Here is a 21,402-nt window from a genome sequence, read left to right on the forward strand (position 1 = left end):
AGAAAATTCCAGCCTATATGTACATGTGCTCAATTTTGGTTTCATTTATTAGTCACATTGAGATCCCTGGTTTATATACACAAGTAAAGGGAAGTAAAGAGGATATGCTTTACCCAAACTATTTTTAACATTGATTATCTCTCCCCATTCCACACTGGAAATCACAGAATTGTTGCCCATGTTATCCCTACAAATCTTTATACATAGATGTGCCTTTAATATATATACATAAAATATCTGTCAGACATGATTCTCGGCACTGGGGAAATGGCTTGCCCCGAAGCCTCTGCCACAATTTGGACGTGCAGTTTTAAAACGGTTACAGAGTCATAAAATGATTTTAAAAAATTATAACACTGATGGAGGTCATTTGGAAATGACTGGCTATCTATTCCAATCCTATTTCCTTGCTATTTCCCCATATCCCTTGATTTTTTTTCCGCTTTTCAAAGATTTATCAAAATGCCTTTTAAATTATTTTATAGTCTCTTCCTCAATAGCTACTTGTGGTAAAGCTTTCCATGTTGTAATAACCCTCAGTGTATAAAGATTTCTCCTAATCTCCCATTCATTTTCCTTTTCATAATCCTGAGATTACACCCTCATGCTACCAATTTGTCAAATAGCGAAAAGAATTTATTGTGTTAAAACCTTTCATAATCTTGAAAACCTGGATTAGATTCCCTCTTAACTTGCTCCATTCAAGAGAAGAAAGAATATTGAACCTGGGTTTAAAAATTTATTTCCAGTGCATCATTGGAGCAAGAATGTCACTTCAACATTTAAATTGGTTTGGAGAGCATTTTTCCAGGCTGGAATCTCTAATAGCTACACTGCTGTCACCAATAGGACCTTGCTGCAATGTGTGTGCCAGTGCTACCTGCAAGTCATTTTACCAAATGCTAATAAGGAAGCCCAGCAAGGGAGTGGCCATAATCCATGGCTTCACCCTCAATACACCAAGGGTAATTTCAAAGACAAATAAAAAGAGATGTATTGTTGCCAACATCGGCTGCAACTGGCAGACTTTGACCCTGTAACCAGGAGAAACATGATTGCTTGACTTACAAGACAACGGGTGAGAATATATTTTATATTCCTAAAGAGAGCAGGCCTTGTTTCTGACAATCTTGAATTTATGGGACCAGCAAGCTATTTTCTCCACAAACACAGCAACAGATTCTGTAATAGTCAGAGGATTCCCAATCAGCGCCGAAGGAGCAGCAGTACAAGGTAGAGCGAAGAAGATTAAGGGAGCATTTGAGGAGCAAATGTCCTTCAACATATTAACCCCATTCCATATAAATTACTGACCAGATTACAAGGGTCTCGAAAGGAACTCTGTGTTTGAAGAGTGCAATTTACCAAAGAATAAGTTAAAGGCCTGTGCCACCTTCTCCAAATGATCTGCAACCAAGATCATTTGTCTGAAAAGTTCTGCCTATATCTGTGCAAGTTTACCACCAGGCTCAAATTTATGCTATTGGTTCATTTCAAGCAGCTAAGGGAGAATCTGTGGAATATTTCACAGAATCCGGTCTGAGCATGGATTTGTAAGGGAACTGACATTACCTTTCGAAGACAAAACATTGCACATGCTAGAGGTCTGAAATAAAACCAGAAAATGCTGGAAATACTGAGCAAGTCAGGGAGCATCTGTGAAGAGAGAAATAGATGCCAGAATTTTTCCAAGGTGGCACAGGCCCTGCTACTTGGGCCAATGAAGGGGTGACCCCACTTTGGTGGATGGTGGAACCTGGGGCTGCATTTTATGGGTGGCAACAAGTTAAGCCAGGTCTGTTGTCTTATCAAGGATGGCCGCCCTACCCCCAAAGCTGTTTGCCCAATCAAAGGGCTGGCAGCTCAGTGGCCTCAGAAGTGCCAAGGCAGGTGGTGGCCAGTGCTGGTGCTGCATTGACAAGAGAGATTAAATGACAAAAGAATTGGTGGTGCAGGAGCAAAGGAAGTGGTAATGGGACAAGTAAAGACACAAAAGATGTGTCTAGTAAAATTGTGAACGGAGAAATGGTAAACAGCTGCCTCTTAAAGCAAAAAAGAAAGTCGAGAATAAAACCAAACCCAGCAAATAAAAAGTAAACAAATGGGTCAGATGTTATGGTCTATAATTGCTGAATTCAGTGAGTCCAGAAGCTGTAATGGGCATAACTGAGAGATGAGCTGCTGCTCCTTGATCTTACTTTGAGCTTTGTTGGAATACTGCAGGAGGTAGAGAACAGAAAGGTCAGCATGAGAGCAAGGTGGAAAATTATGATGACAGGTGACCAGAAGTTCGGGATCAAGTTTATGGACTGAATGGGGGTGTTCTGCAAAGCAGTCACTTATTCTGTGCTTGGTCTTCCCAATGTAGAGGAGACCACATTGTGAGCAGTGAATACGGTTGACTAAATTGAAAGAAGTACACGTAAATCACGGCTTCATCTGGAAGGAGCGTTTGGAGCCTTTAACTTGAAGGAGTGTTTGGGGCCTTGGGTAATGAGGAGAGAGTAGCTAGAAGGGCGGGAGTTGCATCTCTTGCGCTTGCATGATAAGGTAGGAAGGGAGAGGTGTTGGGCCGTGATTGACGAGTGAACGAGGATGTTGTGGGCCAGGCCTTCGGAACGCTGAAAGGGGATGGGTAGGTGTGTTTGGTGGTGATGTCATACTGGAGGTCTATCCCATTTCTCTCACTTCTGCTCGAACGCTTCACCTCCATTCCAGACATTGACAGGGCTCCCTTTGTCCTCATCTTCCATCCCCTGACCCCCATAATCAATGGATCAGCTTCCGTGATTTTTGCTAACTCCAGCATGATGCCATTTCCACTGCCTCTGTATTGTTTGAAGGTATTTTTTTATTCATTTATTCACAGGATGTGGGCTTCGATGGCTGGGCCAGCATTTATTGCCCATTCCTAATTGCACTTGAGAGGGTTGTGGTGAGCTGCAGTCCATGTGGTGTAGGTACACCAAAATGCTGTTAAGTCGGGAGTTCCAGGATTTTGCCCAGCGACAGTGAAGGAACGACGAAATATTTCGAAGTCAGGATGGTATGTGGCTTGGAGGGGAACATCTCGATGGTAGTGATCCCATGTATCTGTTGCCATTGTCCTTCTGGATGGTAATGGTTGTGGGTTTGGAAGGTGCAGCCTAAGGAGCCTTGGTGAATTCCTGCAGTGCATCATGTTGATGATACACAATGCTGCCACTGTTCGTCAGTGGTGTAGGGAGTGAATGTTTTTGGAAAGGGTACCAATCAAGCAGGCTGCTTTGTCCTGGATGGTGTCAAGCTTCTTGAGTGTTGTTGGAGCTGTACTCATCCAAGCAAGTGGACAGTATTCCATCACACACTTGACACCTTTTAAAACATATTCTGTTTTCTCATCTTACTATCAAAGTGAATAACCTCACACTTCCCCATATTATACTTCATCTGCCACCTTGTAGTCCACTCACTTAACCTGTCTATACCTTTTTGCAGTAAAATAAAAGCAAAATCCTGCAGATGCTGGAAATCTGCAATAAAAACAGGAAGTGCTGGAAATACTCAGCAACTGTGGAGAGAGAAACAGAGTTAACATTTTAAATTGAATATTACTCTTCTGATGCTGCCGGACCTGTGAGTATATCCAGTACTTTGTTTTTATTGTATATCTCTATGCAGCCTCTGTGTGTCCTCTTCACAGTTTACATTCCAAACTAACTTTGTGTCATCATACGTTACACTTGGTTTCATCTTCTAAGTAATGAGAGTAGATTGTAAATAGTTGAGGCCCCAGCACTAATCCTTGTGGCACTCATGAATTACAGCCTTCCAACTTGAAAATGCCCTGTTTATCCCTGCTCTCTACTTCCGTCCAATTATGAATCCTCCAGCCATTATATTATATTACCCCCAAGACCATCAGTGTTTTAGATGGTGGACAGGCTTTGGGGAGTCAAGAGGTGGGTTATTCCCAAAAGGATTCCTAGCCTCTGACCTGCTCTTGAAGCCACAGCACTTATATGGCTGGTCCAGTCAGTTTCTGGTCAATGAACCCTGAGGATGTTGATAGTGGGGGATTCAGTGATGGTAATGCCATTGAATGTCAGGTGGCGATGGTTAGGTTCTCTCTTATTGGAGATGGTCATTGCCAAGCGCAAATGTTACTTGCCACTTGTCAGTCCAAGCCTAGATATTGTCCGGATCTTGCTGCATTTGGACATGGACTACTTCAGCATCTGAGAAGTCACGAATGGTGCTGAACATTGTGCAAACATCAGCGAACATCCCCACTTCTGACCTTATGATGGAAGGAAGTCACTGATGAAGCAGCTGAAGATGGTTGGGCTGAGGATAATACTCTGAAGAACTCCTGCAGTGATGTCCTGGAGCTGAGATGACTGACCTCCAACAGCCACAACCACCTTCCTTTGTTCTAGGTATGATTCCAAGAAGTGAGAAAGCATATCCTTACTATCATAGATATTGGATCTCTGGTTATGATTTTCCAAAATTCCCTCGATTTTAGATTGGTCCCAGTCAGATTGGAAGTTTGCAGATGTAACACTGCTGTTCAAGATTGGAGGGAGAAAAAAAACAGGGAACCACAGACCAATCAGCCTGTCAACAGTTGTCAGGAAAATGCTGGAATGGATTATTGAGGAAGTCTTAATGTACTTGGAAAATCACAGAATGGTCAGGCAAAGCCTACCTGGTTTTACAAAAGAGAAATGGTGTTTGCTAAATGTATTAGAGTTTTTTGAGTAGGGTAGATAAAATGGAACTAATAGATGTGGTATGATTGGATTGCCAAAAGACATTGAATAAGGTGCCACACCAAAAGGTCAATATTCAAGATAAACACTGATGGACTTGGGGGTAATATAATATAATGGCTGGAGGATTCATAATTGGACGGAAGTAGAGAGCAGGGATAAACAAGGCATTTTCAAGTTGGAAGGCTGTAATTCATGAGTGCCACAAGGATTAGTGCTGGGGCCTCAACTATTTACAATCTACTCTCATCACTTAGAAGATGAAACCAAGTGTAACATATGATGACACAAAGTTAGTTTGGAACGTAAACTGTGAAGAGGACACACAGAGGCTGCATAGAGATATACAATAAAAACAAAGTACTGGATATACTCACAGGTCCGGCAGCATCAGAAGAGTAATATTCAATTTAAAATGTTAACTCTGTTTCTCTCTCCACAGTTGCTGAGTATTTCCAGCACTTCCTGTTTTTATTGCAGATTTCCAGCATCTGCAGGATTTTGCTTTTATTTTACTGCACAAAGGTATAGACAGGTTAAGTGAGTGGACTACAAGGTGGCAGATGAAGTATAATATGGGGAAGTTGTGAGGTTATTCACTTTGATAGTAAGATGAGAAAACAATATGTTTTAAAAGGTGTGAAACTTTTACATTTGAATATTCAGATAGACTTGCTGTACTCGCATAAGGAACATAGAAAGTTAGTGTGCAGGTATGGCAAGCAATTAGGAAGGCAAATAGCATTTTGGACTTTATTGCAATACGATTAGAGAACAACAATAAGGAATTGCTACAATTACATAGAACTTTAATGAGATCACACCTAGAGTAATGTGTGCAGTGCCTATTACATTTCTAGCTTTTCCCAGTTCTAGTGAGAGTTCATGTAAGTAATTTCAAAATTTGCAGATGATTTGATGCATTGTGAACTGAGAGGAGGATAGTATAGAACTTCAAGATGGTGGAATGGGTGAACAGGTGGCAGATGAAGTTCAATGTGGAGAAATGTATGTGATTCATTTTTGTGGGAAGAACATGGAAAGAAAGAAAAATATAAAGGGTACAACTCTAAAGGGGACCTGGATGTATATGCGCGTAAGTCATTGAAGGTGGCAGAGCAGATTGAGAGAATGGTTAATAAAGCATACTGTATCCTAGACTGTATTAATAGGGGCATAAGGTAAAATAGCAAGGAGGTTATGTTGAACTTGTATAAGGCACTAGTTTAGCCTCAGCTGCAGTATCCAGATTTAGGTGCTGCACTTTAAGAAAGATGTGTAGGTATTGGAGAGGGTGCAGAAAAGATTCACGAGAATGGTTCCAGGGAAGAGGAACTTCAGTTATGAAGATAGTTTGGAGAAGTTAGGACTATTGTTCTTGAAGAAAAGTTAGAGGAAATTTGATTGAGGTATTCAAAATTATGAGGAGTCGGGACAGAGTAGCTAGAGAGAAACTGTTCCCACTCATGAAAGGATCGAGAACGAGAGGGCACCGATTTAAAGTAATTAGTGAAAGAAGCAAAAGTGATATGAGAAAAATCTTTTTCACACAATGGGTGGTTAAGGTTTGAAACATTCTTCCTGAGAGTGTTGCGGAGGTAAATTCAATCAAGGCATTTAAAAGGGAATTAGACTGCTATCTGAAAAGGAAGAATATGCAGGATGACGAGGAGAAGGCAGAGGAATGACACTTGGTGACTTGCTCATTCAGAGAGCCAGTGCAGACATGATGGGCCAAATGGCCTCCTTCTGTGCTGTAACAATGCTGTGATTCTGTGACCTGAAACACTAAGGAGGAAATTATTAGAGATTTTACATGGCCCATGCACTTCTGTGATTGGCAGACAGGCCAATCAGCCAGGCAGCCTTCATGTTTTCACTTCATACGTGATCCAGAGCAGGATAAAATGTCCAGGATGAAATAAAATAAATGTTTGAGGGTTGAGGTGTTATGAGCTGTGCTGTCAGTTGCTCGAATTTGCATAACAGAGAGAGTTTGCAGCATTTTCTTTGTGCAAATTTCATTGGAACAATTTTGCAGCTCCCTGTGGCAGCTCCACATCAGTTGTCAGCCTTCATGGAGCTTGTTGGAAACACCCAATTCGCCTTTACTTTTCTCGGCGTCCGCCCTTTTCCCACTCTGCCTCACAGTGCTGAGTCTCTCTCAGTGTGCATTTCATGCTGCCTGTCAATTAATTGGCCCGCTGATCAAGCATGCCTGACAAGTGCAAAATTCAGGCCATTAACTCTGTTTCTCTCCCCACAGGTGCTACCAGGCTAGCTGAGTATTTCCAGCATTTTCTGTTTTCCTTTTGGATTTCCAGCATCTGCAGTATTTTGCTTTTGCCCCTCCTCAAAGACAAAAGACAATGAACTGCCCTCATCTGGCCTCTGTGACCTCCCAGGTGCTGTGATGGGTGGCACACTGGAAAATGTTGCTGATATCTCTCACTACAACCTGGAATAACCGGGAAACATAAAAAGTTAAAGGTGGCAGTGACCTTAAAGGCCACTGGCAGGGCTTCCCCTGTAGTATAAGGGTACAGCACATATAGGGTTAATGTAGGATTGAGTACAGTAGCACCCACACAGTGATGTAAGAGAACACATGTCCCGCACCTAGGGGTCAGTTTAGTGTTGGATAGCGCCGTGTGTATAACCAAAAGTGGAGACAGCTCCTAGCTTGAACCCATTACTGTATATATGTACATAGTTTTTGTAGTTAATAAGTGCATACGTTTAACTTACTTAAGATGACAAAGGCCGCATTAAGATCTACTGAAGAGTATCCAACACCATACAACGTGATTGCAGCTCATGGAAAATCCGAACACTCGCGAAAAATGCAGAGAAAACTAAAATCCTGCAAGACTAAAGGAAAATTCGAAGAAGCATTCTGACCTGAAGGAAAGCTTGAGAAGCAGACCTGCAGAATAAAATTGCCAGGAAAAAGCTCCAAAGAAAGGCTTAGAAGCTGAAGGCAGAAATTTAAAATTCCTCACTGTAGCAGAAGACTAGGAAGTTCAGGTTCGATTCCCACAGAGTCAGCAGACCAAGCTGGGTGAGCTAAAACTTTTAAATTCCAGGAGACAGCAAATCCCGAGAAACTTTTAAATGGTTCAGTGGTGAGAAATTGCCATTTAAATACTCTGTTAGAAAAGCCTGACCCTGAGTCAGGCCTGAATATGTAGCATCTGAGCTTGCTCCAAGAAGGGAAAATAAATTAATCAATCTGGAAGAATCGTGACTGAAGAATCCACTTTAAAGTACAGCAAAAGCCAGGATTCGAAGCTTTCGTACGCTAAAGCAGAGAGCTGAAATGGAGAATGCTGCAGCTAGCCAATTCAAGCAGCCATTGTTCAAAACATTCTTTCAAGACTGAACACGAGTGCCATTGCAATGGGAGCCTTCCAAAACCAGCAAACGCAGGTAAACCCTTCGTCTTCAAACAAACAGCGAGGCCATCTTGAACTTCAGTAACTTCTTAAAGCCGAACCTACATTTTAAAGTTTTTTAACCATGGATCAGAAATCCACTCTTCCAAATCAATTTGGATTTGCCCAAGGCCTAGATCAATCTTTAGGCTTTTAATATACCTGTTAGTAGATGTTGATAAAATGTTTCCCCTACAATTTTTTCTTAATTTTTCTTAATTCCTAATTGGGGACTTTGGAGGAAAAGATTCATTAGATACATGATTGCTTCGGTTCTGGATAAATAGACAGAAGATCGACAAGTTAACACTACTTTATTTGGTAGGCCCATTAGTGGAGGGCATTATTGCTAGACAAGGATTCAACAAGTCATCAGCTAAACTTAAAGATGTACTAAAATCATTCAATATTTATTTTAACCTAAGAAACAACAAAATCTTCGCAAGGGCTAAATTTAATAAGCATGTCCAGCAGCCAAGAGAACCTGTGACTCATTCAAAATTATCTGTACAGGATGGCTGAAGGCTGTGAATATGGAGACCTAAAGTTTGAATTTATCAGGGAGAGAATAGTTGAAGGGGTAGCAGACAATGCACTCTCAGGCATGCTGCAATTGAAGGAAGATCTAACCCTCAGAAAAGCTATCCAGATTGTTAGGCAGTCTAAACTGTGTGTGCGGCATAGGTCAATTTTAAAAGGAGAAAGTAAACCATGGTATAAAGGACACCCCTAGTCCAGTTCATTAACCAGCACAGAAACAGGGACACTCCAGGCCAAGGGAAGCAATGTCCTAACCGACCAGCAGAGCGACCATCCCAGCGCTGTGGAACAAAGCATCCCCACAGGTGAGATAAATGTCTTGCAATTTCAGCCCAATGCTTTCAGTGTAACAGAATTGGACACCTTGGCAAATTGTGCAAGGCCAAAATATCTGATTGCACAGAAGACCCAAAGGTGTTTCATGAGGTTGAGACTGCATGCCAAGAGGACTCACAGCCATGCTTCTTGGGCGAGGTCAAAGATCTTGGATTTTCTTATTGGAATGCAAATACTTCAGTTAATGGCACTTCACAAACTTTAAATTGGATATGGGAGCCAATGTTATGGTCTGACTGGACAAAGAATCGTGGCTGAGATACCTCTGGCTTCTAACAACAGCCACAGCACTCTATGGGCCTGGAGGAATACGACTTCCAGCCATAACGTGATTCTGGAACCATTACGGCATGGCGGCAAACAAATCTTCGAGCTGATGTATGTGATCCGTAACCAGTCTTTTCCTCTCTTGAGCAGAGATGCCTGTGTAACCCTGTGTCTCTTAAAAATGGCAGAAGATGTCAGGTCAACCGCTTTCATAAATTAAACAGAACTGCAAGTTCCCAAGAACTCAAGCAAGAAAGAATATCCTGTCTGGGACTTCCGTTCTGAACTGTCTTCTCTCTTTGAAAAGCGGATTTTGTCCATTTTCATTACAGGTGCCAGAAAGCCCTTGTGGTCAGACCGGTCAACCACTCAGATGGTTACCACAATGCCTCCAGTGGAGGTTAGACAAGAGAGCAACTAACAACCAGAAGAGCCTCAACCTCCGGCCCTGACGACTGTTGATGAGGTGAACACTGCGACCACAGAGCAAACGCTGCAACTCCGGCCAGCATGACAGTGCCACAAACAATGCTGGAATCAAGTAGCAGCTGCCCATTGCCGACAGCACACCACACAGCCTAACACAACTGTGAGCTTACTGAAAAACCACATCCTCATAACAGGAAAGGCCATCCTGTAAGACATTACAATAGCCCACACGACAGAAGAAGAGGAAGAAATGACATGGAAATGAGCACGATGTTCTTCCACCCTGGAAAAATGGGATAAATCAACAACTACCTATCACCACAACTTCTGAAACTACAAAGAGTGGTACTAAGGAATGAAAAAAGGGAATGAAAAGATGCCCAGGTTCCAGGACAACCTCCAAATCAACAGAGTTTACTTGCAACGATAGACACGACCGCTCCTCCGACCGTAGTGCAAATGGGATATGGAAGGGTTTTAAGGCTTCCAGACCACCTAAACCTATAAACTCAGAAACCTGAAGGGAGCAGATGGGTTGCTAATAATGATGTAAATACAAGGGGAAAAGTAGGAAAACTTGAAATACATTGGATAAAGACTTAGTGGGAGGTGAGTATAAGGATTTGGCACATATAGGGTTAATGTGGGCCTTAGTACAGTACCGTCTGTCATAATAGTTGATTGTGGTAGTGGACTCCAGCATTAGATATTATATGGTACTCTGTGCTAGATGAGGCGGGGGGGGGGTCACTTGACCTGGGACTTGAAGGTCATATAGTACATGTTGGAGCTTGTCTTGATCGAATTCAGTTACTGCAGAGCTATGTTTATGTTAGGAAAATGAATTATCAATAAAGTTAACCTGTGTGCATCATTGAAGCAAAAAACAAGACATGGTGTCAGCTGTAAATTGAACACAACAACGGAGGTTCTGAAACCACCGACAGAGCTCTGTTTGGAGGGAAATCTTGCCAAAAGCTAGAAGAGATCCCGGCAGTGATTCAAGCTGTACCTCACAGCAACTGGTAGTGATAACAAAGGCCCTCAGGTACAGTCTTCCAACTTTCTTCACGTAGCAGAGGAAGCAGCCCTAGAAGTCTATAACACATTCACATTTGAAAGTGATGAGAAACAAAATTACTTCAAAGAAATAATGGAAAAATTTGAAGCCTGCTGCAGCCCTAAGAAAAACATCATGTATGAAAGATATCGATTTTTTTTACATGCACACAAGACAGTGACAACATTAGTCAGTATGTAACTGAGCTGAGAAAATGAGCTAAATTGTGTGAATTTGGAGAACTTGAAGAATCACTCATCCGAGATAGAAAAATTTGCAGAATCGTAAATGACACTCTGAGAGAATGGCTTTTGAGAGAAGTTGATCTTTCGCTGGAGAAAGCAATAAATATCTGCAGAGCGGCAGAGACAATGAAATGCCTGAGAAACAGATGACAGAAGATGATAAGGCGCAGTTAGATGCAGTTAAACAGAAACAGCCCTGGCAAAGAACAAATAGACAGTCTGAAGATAAAAATGCTTTTAAAACATTTAAATACAGCCGATGCGGAATACAGCATTTACCATGTAGTTGTTCAGCCCATGGAAAGCAGTGTAAGAACGGTGAAAAAAATAAATCATTTCACTAAGATGCGTAAATCAAAGAAAGTGCACACGATTGACACAGACATTGAAACTGAACTTTCGTTGGTGCAGTAACAACAAATTCCAAAGAAGACGGACAGCAAAGAGGGGATATGAGAAAAGCTGGTAAAAGTAGAGAAAATCCCAAGATATTCCACAAGTATATCAATGGGAAGAAGATAACTAGGGAAAAAGTAGGGCCCATTAGGGACCAAGGGGGTAATCTATGGGTGGAGCCAGAGGACATCGGTAGAGTGTTGAACGAATACTTCACATCCGTCTTCACCCAAGAGAATGAGGATGAAGGTATGAAACTCGGAGAGAGAGACTGTGAGGTTCTTGAGCAAATTGATATAAGGAGTGACAACGTATTGGAGGTGTTGGTAGGCTTAAATGTGGACAAATCTTCAGGTCCGGATGATTTGTGTCCCAGACAGCTGAGGGAGGCAAGGGAGGAGATCGCAGGGGCTCTGAGCCAAATTTTTAATTCCTCTCTGGCCACAGGGGAAGTGCCAGAGGACTGGAGAACAGCTAATGTGGTTCCACATTATTTAAGAAGGGTTATAGAGATACGCCAGGGAACTACAGACCAGTGAGTCTCTTATCAGCGGTAGGGAAACTATTGGAGAAAATTCTGAAGGAGAGAATCCATCTCCACTTGGAGAGGCAAGGTTTGATCAGGGCTAGTCAGCATGGCTTTGCCAGAGGGAGGTCATGCTTATCAAATTTGATTGAATTTTTTGAGGAGGTGACCAGGTGTGTAGATGAGGGTAGTGCAGTTGATGTAGTTTATATGGATTTCAGCAAAGCCTTTGACAAGGTCCCACATGGGAGACTTATAAAAAAGGTAAATACACATGGGATATAGATAATTTGATAAGGTGGATTCAAAATTGGCTTAGTTTTAGGAGACAGAGAGTGATGACAGAAGGCTGCTTTAGTGACTGGAAGCCAGTGTCCAGTGGTGTACCACAGGGATCTGTGCTGGGTCCTCTATTATTCGTCATTTATATTAACAACATAGATGACTATGTGGGTGGTGGGATTAGTAAGTTTGCGGATGACACAGAGATTGGCCAGGTGGTTAACAGTGAGGTTGAGTGTCTTGGGCTACAGGAAGATATAGATAAGATGGTCAAATAGGCAGATAGGTGCAGATGGAATTTAACCCTGAAAAGTGTGAGGTGATACACTTTGGAAGGAGTAATTTGACAAGGAAGTATTCAATGAACAGCATGATGCTAGGAAGTTCTGAGGAACAAAGGGACCTTGGCATGTGTGTCCAAAGATCTCTGAAGGGGGGAAATGTTAGCGGGGTGGTGAAAAAGGCATATGGGACACTTGCCTTTATCAATCGAGGCATAGATTACAAAAGCAGGGAGGTCAAGTTGAAGTTGTATAGAGCCTTGAAGAGGCCACAGCTGGAGTAATGTGTGTAGTTCTGGTCGCCGCATTATAGGAAGGATGTGATTGCACTGGAGGGGATGCAGAGGAGATAAAACTGGCAGTGCCAGAGGACTAAAGAACAGCTAATGTGGTTCCACTATTTAAGAAGGGTTATAGAGATAAGCCAGGGAACTACAGGTCAGTGAGTCTCACATTGCACTGGAGGGGATGCAGAGGAGAGCCTGGGATAAAACATTTAAGTTTTGAAGAGAGGTTGGATAGACTTGGGTTGTTTTTGTTGGAGCAGAGAAGACTGAGGGGCGACCTGATCGAGGAGTACAAGATTATGAGGGGCATGGACAGGATGGATAGGGAGCAGCTGTTCCCCTTAGCTGAAGGGTCAGTCACGAGGGGACACAAGCGCAAGGTGAGGAGCAGGAGATTTAGGGGGGATGTGAGGAAAAACTTTTTTACCCAAAGGGTGGTGATGGTCTGGAATGCATTCCCTGGGAGGGTGGTGGAGGCGGGTTGCCTCACATTCTTTAAAAAGTACCTGGATGAGCACTAGGCAAATAATAACATGCAAGGCTATGGGCCAAGCACTGGTAAATGGGATTAGGTAGGTAGGCCAGGTGTTTCTCACGTGTTGGTGCAGACTCGATGGGCCAAAGGGCCTCTTCTGCACTGTGTAATTCTATGATTCAGCCTTTGGAAGCGTTACTTAAAAAGCCCCTAAACTGTGCACCACCAAAAATCATCTAAAGATAACAGAAGCACCAAGTCAGAATTAAATAAAAACTGGGCAAGGAAATGTCCACTGTAGACAATCTGACACGTGCACACCTACATCATGGAGGAAGAGGATAAAGAAACGGAAGCTCAGGTTCACATGGTGACAAAGAACTTACCTGTGGCTGTAACCAAACTGGATGAGATCAGGGAAGCGACCAAGAAGAACGTCACCCTGAGAAAACTGCAGCAGATTGTGCAAACTGGCTGGCCCACACATCGGAGTGGAGCCCCTTCTGCTATAGAAGAGCACTGGAACTTTCATGAGGAACTTCATGTAGACGGAGGAATATTTTTCATGGGAGAAAAGACACTGAGGGAAAAAATGCTGCAGCGCATACATGAAAGTCACCTCAGCATAGAAACATGCAGGAGAAAAGCTCGAGATGTAATGTATTGGTCTGGAATGGAGTCACAAATTAGGGAAATGCTGAATGCAGGTGCAGTGTGCCAGAAGTACTGTAAGTTGCAACAAAAAGAACCACTTCAACCACACAGTGTTCCAGAGAGACCCTGGCAGAAAATTGGAGTGGACTTGTTCATATTTGACAACAGTAAGTATCCACTAGCAGTAGATTATTACTCAAAAGTTTTTTGAGTCTGTGCTGCTGAGCAATGATAGTAAGAGCATCACTGTAATAAATCATTTAAAATCAATTTTTGCTTTCCACAGCAAACCTGAAGTGCCCATCTCAGATAACAATCCACAATGCTCAGGCACCAAGTTTTGCAAATTTGCACAGGACTGGGAGTTTTGCCACACAATGTGAAGTCCCAAACATCCAGTCCAACGGAATGGTGAAACATACCGTGCGGACCTTAAAACACCTGTTGAAGAAAGCAAAAGTAGACAGAAGAGACCCCTACCTGGCTCTGCTGGATTTCAGGAATACTCCATTAGAGGGCATTGGATCATCTCCAGTACAACTCTTGATGGGAAGATAACCAAGAACTAAGCTTCCAACTGCACCCCAACTGTTATTTCCACAGCCAGTGAGCTACAGCATGCAGAGCCTGCTCAAACTGAGACAGCAGAAACAGTACTTTGATTGAGGTGCCCGACCTCTGCTTGACCTGAACATGGGAGAGACAGTGAGGATTCACCTTAAGGAATCTGGAATCCTGCTGTTGTCACAGGAATCAGGGGAGAACCAAGGCCTTACACAGTGCATATTCTAAACAGACAACAGTACAAGAGAAACCAGAAATACTTATGGAAAACAAATGAAATGCAACCCTGCTCTGAACCAGAAAGAGTAGCTGAAGATCAAAAACCAGAATGCACCAGTGAAGCATCTGTTCCGATGTGTGGGCCAGCACAATCTGCTGCAGTTTTCTCAGGGTGACGTTGTTCCTGGTCGCTTCCCTGATCTCATCCAGTTTGGTTACAGCCATAGGTAAGTTCTTTGTCACCATGTGAACCTGAGAGTCCTGAAAACTATCCAAGGGCTGATAGTGACACAGAGCTGGAGAAAGCCCATCGTACTTCAAAAACACCTCTGTCACTATTCAGACCATCCAGTGAAAGAATTATGAAAAAACTAAATAAATGAGTAAAAGACAAAAAAGACTGATCAAAACAGAGTGAGAAAGAATGGATAAGCGACTTTGTGTACTTAAGTTGAACAAAAGTTTTTTTTTAAAAAAGGGAAATGTCATGATATCAGTTGACTGTGGTAGTGGATTCCAGTATTAGATTCTGTACTGTACTCTATACTAGATAGGGGGTCATCTGACCTGGGAGTTGAAGGTCAGATAGCACATGTTGGAGCCTGTCTTGATAGAACTCAGTTTCTGCAGAGATATGTGTTTTTGTTGGAAAAATGTGTAATCAATAAAGTTAGCTCAGCTACAATGTTGACGGCCTGTGTGCATCATTGAAACAAAATAAAGACCCCATCCACGCAGTGATGTAAGTGAACACATGACCCACACCTAGTGGTCAGTTTAGTGTTGGGCAGAGCCGTGTGCACAAGCAAGCATGGAGACATTTCCTAGCTTGAGCACTTTACTGTGTATATGTATATATTTCTTGTAGTTAGTAAATACATACAGACAATGAAGACTTCATTAACACTTACCAAATGGTATCCAACACCCTACAACAGTTTCCAACCTGCTGTGAGGTCCAGGCTGGGTTGTAGGAGGTGCCACAGCTCAGTGTCTACCACCTTTTTTGAACCTGAGTCACCTCAATTCATTGTTCCTAGGTGAGGTGAGGGCTGGAGAACTGCTTTCTGAAAACTCTTGGTGGGTTGGGTCTTCTGCGGACAGCCACCCTCCTCTTCCCTCTTCACTGAGCTTCCCCCCCTTTGCATCCTCAGCTCCATATCCTGGTCCTGTTGCAGATCAAGAGACACTTGCACCACAGCCTCCCTTACCTGAGTCAGATATTCCTCTGTCTTCCCTGACTGTAAGCACCAGTTCTCAGAAATCAACTCCAAAAGCACAGCACTGAATATCCACAAACACAGCCTAAGCAAAAGTTAGTCAAAAGGACCTCAGCTGCACCTTGTTGACTGGCCTATAATTAATACATCCTGTAGCTAAACGCTCAACCTTTGTTAAGTGGCATGCAAATTTGTTGACTGGACCTCCGTGGTTCCAATGTGGAAAATGGGCATTACATCAGCTGGTAAGGCTGTGTGATGTCATGACTTCATCATTTCCATTGTTTCCGAAGCTTGTAAGCGGCGCCCATGCAAATGTCCTTCTCAAACTGGCATGCTGCATGAGCAATGCAGCCATGGTCGGCAGTGCTGCATGTAACCACAGGGAGTGGTGCCACTGATCCCAATTTCACACCTATTGAGTTGAGATTGTGGTACTTCCTTAAAACTGTGAAAGAAGAACAGAAGATGGAGAAAATAGAGAGGGCAAAAGCACCTGAACACAGAACATTCCCCTCTCAGCCAGTTCAAGGATACTAATTGTAGAACTTACTGTCTGGCTGTCTTTTTGGTCAGAATGGGATGATGCACTTGGGACAGAAAGAAAACTGGTTTTGTTTAATAGAGGGATAAGACTCCTGAAATGAATTAAAAACAATTTAAATTTCTAGGCAATTATTGAAGGCTGCTTGTGCCTTGTTCTCATGGTTTGCAATTTCATTGGATTAAATCTGCGCAACTCATTCCTGGTTGACATATCTATAAATAAACTTATGTTGGGTTGGGTAAATTTTATGTTCATTAATCAGTCAGATTAGAACAATGCTTGCTTCTCATCACTTCAAAATTCCAGAACCTAACATGGCTGCATAACTCAGAATTCAAAATAATGGCAAAGGCATAATTTACCAAGTGTATAGGCAACTCGAAGAGTGCATAACTCCACCGTATTGTGTCAACTCAATGTTTTTATAATCACACAGCTCTTCCTTGAGGTTTTTCCCTGCCTAGTTGATGTTCTGTAACTACAAAGCTGAAAAAAGAATTATTTTTATTAAGAGTTTCCATCTCACCAAGGAGGCTTCTGATCAATAAACATCTAAAAACCTGCTCTGAATACTCTGCTCACATCTTAACAGCAATGACAAATCTTACTGTAGTAACTGGTATCCATAACATTCTAAAACAATCAACAACATTCTAAATAAAACAACCCACAATATTCTTTAAAAAAAATGTCAATAGGTCTTGTATCTAATGTTAACAGATCCTTAAAACAATTCTAGGATCTGGCTCCAGATCTGCATCTTTTCCAAAAACTAATCAGTCCTTCCTTGGGAAGTTTTGTTGAAATCTGTCCATTAGTTTTTGATATATATTGTTTACAGAGAAACAAACTAAAAAGGGCAAAAATATTAGCTCCACCCACCTCCAGTGGCAGAGATAATGAGAACAATTCAGAGCTGATGGCAGATTGCAATTATTTTTTCTCTTTTAATGGACTAAGTTTTTAAATAACTGCTTCTTCTCAGTCAAATATTGAGAGTCAAAAGTTTATGAATGGCGCGTTTAAGAAACCATTGTGTTTCAACTCATGTACACTAAGCACGCAATTCATTTGTAAGATTCGACAAAACTCATTCTACAATGTAATGTCATGCTCACTGCACTCATTGAAAACCCTACATTTCTCCCCAGTGACTTATATTAATGGAGATTTTTCACTTAACTGTATAAAAGATTTTTTAAGTTTTGACCTTCCACAGTTGTTAGAGATCTTTGCTACAGTTCTCGACAAGCATCTGAAGGTATAAGGCATCTCCATCATAACATAAATAAACAACTAAAGGGAGCACTCAGTCGAGCGCATACCTCGACCACAATATGTTAAGTCAATATTATTACAATTGTGCAACTCTTCCTTGTGGCTTTTACCTGCCTGGTTGATGCTCTGTAACTACAAAGTTGAGCTATTTTTTCTTTATTAAGAGCTTCCATCTCACGGAGAAGGATCAAGGCCAACCCACATCCAACAACCTGCTCTGAATATTCTGCTCACATTTTGAAATCTGTGACAAATCCCACCACAGCAGCTGAGACAATTCACAACATTCTAAAACAATCAACAGCATTCTAAAGAAAACAGCCCACAACATTCTTTTAAAAAGTCAAGTTGCTCTATCTCCCAATGTTAGATCCTTTAAAAAAATCAAGGATCCATGTCCAGATCTACAGCTTCATCAAAAACTAATCAATTCTTTCTTGGGCCATACCCTTTCTGTGTACAAAGTTTTGTTGAAATCCATCCATCAGTTTTTTGAGATACACCTCCACCCACCTTCAATGGCAGAGATAATGAACTCTGAGGGCTACATCAGGCAGAATCAGCTTTTGCCTTTACTATTAACTGCTCCAGCAGTTCCTAAAGATTCAGAGCAATTAGCCAATATGTAAGAAGTCTTAACAAATCTCAATATCTGTAATGGAAATAACCGTAAAGTGAATAGAGATTTATAAGATAATGAAGATTGAGATTGGGTATACAATTTGTCCCAATTAAATAGTTAGGAAGGATCGAGAGTCACAATTTTAAGTTATAGAAGACCAGATGTAGACTAGAAGTCAGGAGCAGGTTCTTTTCCTCGACCATAGTGGACCTCTGAAAAAGTGTGTAGAGTGCACTGAGAGCTGGACCTGCTTCTGGCTGGGGAGGAAATCATCTTGTACAAAGGTTAGGTTGTGTATAGAATTATCAGAATCAGAATGATTTTCTGGACTAGCTCCAATTATCTAAGGGGGTCAGAGAGGAAAATGCCAGGCTGTTTTTTTATCACAACTTGGCCTGAGCTTTTATCTGTTATATTCTTCTCTCCCAGGCTATCACGTGGGCCCAGATTTTTCTGTGGCAATGATGATGAAACTGTCAGCACTCACTGTCATTACTACACTGAAACTGACAGAAACTTTGGGAGTTCTGATGTGTGCACAATAACACAGAAATCCAGAAGCTACCGTCAGTTAGTCTACACTCCTCAATAAGGCACACTGTAGCGGTTCCCCCAGACAACAATTTCCATTGCAATAATATAATTGATGAAAACTTCTACTGTACACTTTTAGTCTCGCTGTAAAAACACTTAAAAAAGTTAATTATTGTCGAATGAGATGTAACCAGCTTTTTAACAAACTTCATAATTACGGTTAAACACCTTCACTGGCCTTGAATAACGAATTTTATTTAATGTCAAATTTCTCCACGCTGTTTAAAAAAATTCACATGCTATTAAAATCAAAACTTTTTTCTTTTTTTTCCAAAAGTGTGCTTATCTTTGTTTTGGCTGCAATTTTAATGCAGTCAAACACTTATTTCTCTGTCTGAAAAATTAAGTTAAATATGAAAGATTTTTTTTTAACCTCCTGTTTTGTGGCTGCTTGTGAACACTTCAATTGGATTGGTTGCTTACTTATTTGCTGACATCACTGCTGCTGCCCCTTGACTTGGCACCAGATTTAAACAGCTGCCGGGAAAGGAAAAGAAACACCATACAGGTTGTTCCTTTGAGGCTGGTGGATGTCGTAATATGACTTTAAGGGATAGTGCATGATATCACTAGATGGCGTGTCATGTAATCCAGTCTCTGTTTCATTTTGCCCTGCAAGCATAACACAGCGCAAACAGCTCTGCTGCTGATGTCCTCAAGTTTTCAATCCATGTACATATGTTCCACGTACCTGGTCTAGATAAATGAACCCACAACGTGATTTGTGCCTTTATATCATTATAAAAACATGACAGTGGCAAACATCTTTGCTTCACCACTGACTGCAAAATCCATGCCTTGGTTTAGCGTAGCATGGAATATGTGTATATTGTGATGCACAAATTATCATAATGGTGTGAGGTAGACTAGATGATCTCTTCTTGTTCATCACTCATTGTATGTTTGTATTAATCTTAATTCAAAACTGCTCCTTATTTATATGTTTCCACCAATAATAATAAAAAAAAGAACAATTTGTTTCCTGAGATCTAATCAGGCACATTCAGCTTGGACTCGAACTCAAGTTCTGTCGAAGGGTCATGAGGACTCGAAACGTCAACTCTTTTCTTCTCCGCCGATGCTGCTAGACCTGCTGAGTTTTTCCAGGTAATTCTGTTTTCGTTTTTGTTTTACATTCAGCTTCTCATTGGGGATCATAGTAACTAAATAGTCCGAGGTTACGATCTTAAAAGGATACTAAGAAGGAATATTCAGATATGAATCATGCTAGGGGAAATCTCTTCCACATCCAAAAAAAAAATCAATTCTTCTTAAAATAAAAAATAAAATTCCTTTTTATTATTCTTATTATCCCTTTCTTCAGCAATTACTGGGATAAATAGACCCGGAGCTGGATGTTACAGCTGCAAAACAGACAGGCCACCACCCTGCGCTTACATAAAATATGGCATGATGACGTCGGGTCGGCAATCCGTTCTCATCCTGCCAGTTCCAGATAATGCAAAAGGTAAGTGGGCACCAAAATCGGAAGACTGTCCATTTGAAAAAAACAATTTCGCAGGCTATTGAGCTTATATAATTGACTGCAATTTTACATTGCCCACTCCATTCCCCTGTAGTCGCATGGGAAAGCAGTTAGGAGTGATGTACATCAGGTATGAGGAGGTATCACAAGGGTAGATGAAAAGGCTTGCAAATGGGACCATGTCTGCTTGTAGCGTTTGGCTGTGAGTGGACTTTATTTTTTAGTTTTTATAGGCTGACATTGTAAGTGAGAGGGTGAGAGGGAAGGGAGTCTGGAGAGGGGGCTAACCTAGAGGGTGAGGAAGCTCCTCCAGTGAGGAGGAATTTTTTAAAATCATTTACGGAATGTGGGTGTCACTGACTAGGCCAGCATTTATTGCCCATTCCTAATTGCCATTGAGAAGGTGGTAATGAGCGGCCTTCTTGAACTGCTGCAATCCCTGTAGTGTAGATACACCCACAGTGCTGTTAGGGAATGAGTTCCAGGATTTTGACACAGCGATTGTGAAAAAACGGCGATATATTTCCAAGTCAGGATGGTGAGTGACTTGGAGGAGAATTTCCAGGTGGTGGCATTCCCATATATCTACTGATCTTGTCCTTCTAGATGGTAGTGGTCGTGGGTTTAGAAGGTGCTGCCTATGGAGCCTTGGTGAGTTCCTGCAGCACATCTTGTAGATGGTACACACTGCTGCCACTGTTCATTGATGGTGGAGCGAATGAATGTTTATGGATGGGATGCAATCAAGCGGGTTGCTTTATCAAGCTTCTCGAGTGTTTTTGGAGTTGCACTCATCCAGGCAAGGGGAGGGTATTCCATCACACTCCTGACTTGTGCTTTGTAGATGGTGGACAGGCTTTGGGGAGTCAGGAGGTGAGTTACTCACTGCAGGATTCTTAGGCTCTG

This window comes from Carcharodon carcharias, chromosome 6, assembly GCF_017639515.1.
Source record: "Carcharodon carcharias isolate sCarCar2 chromosome 6, sCarCar2.pri, whole genome shotgun sequence".
Taxonomy (NCBI): Eukaryota; Metazoa; Chordata; class Chondrichthyes; order Lamniformes; family Lamnidae; genus Carcharodon; species Carcharodon carcharias.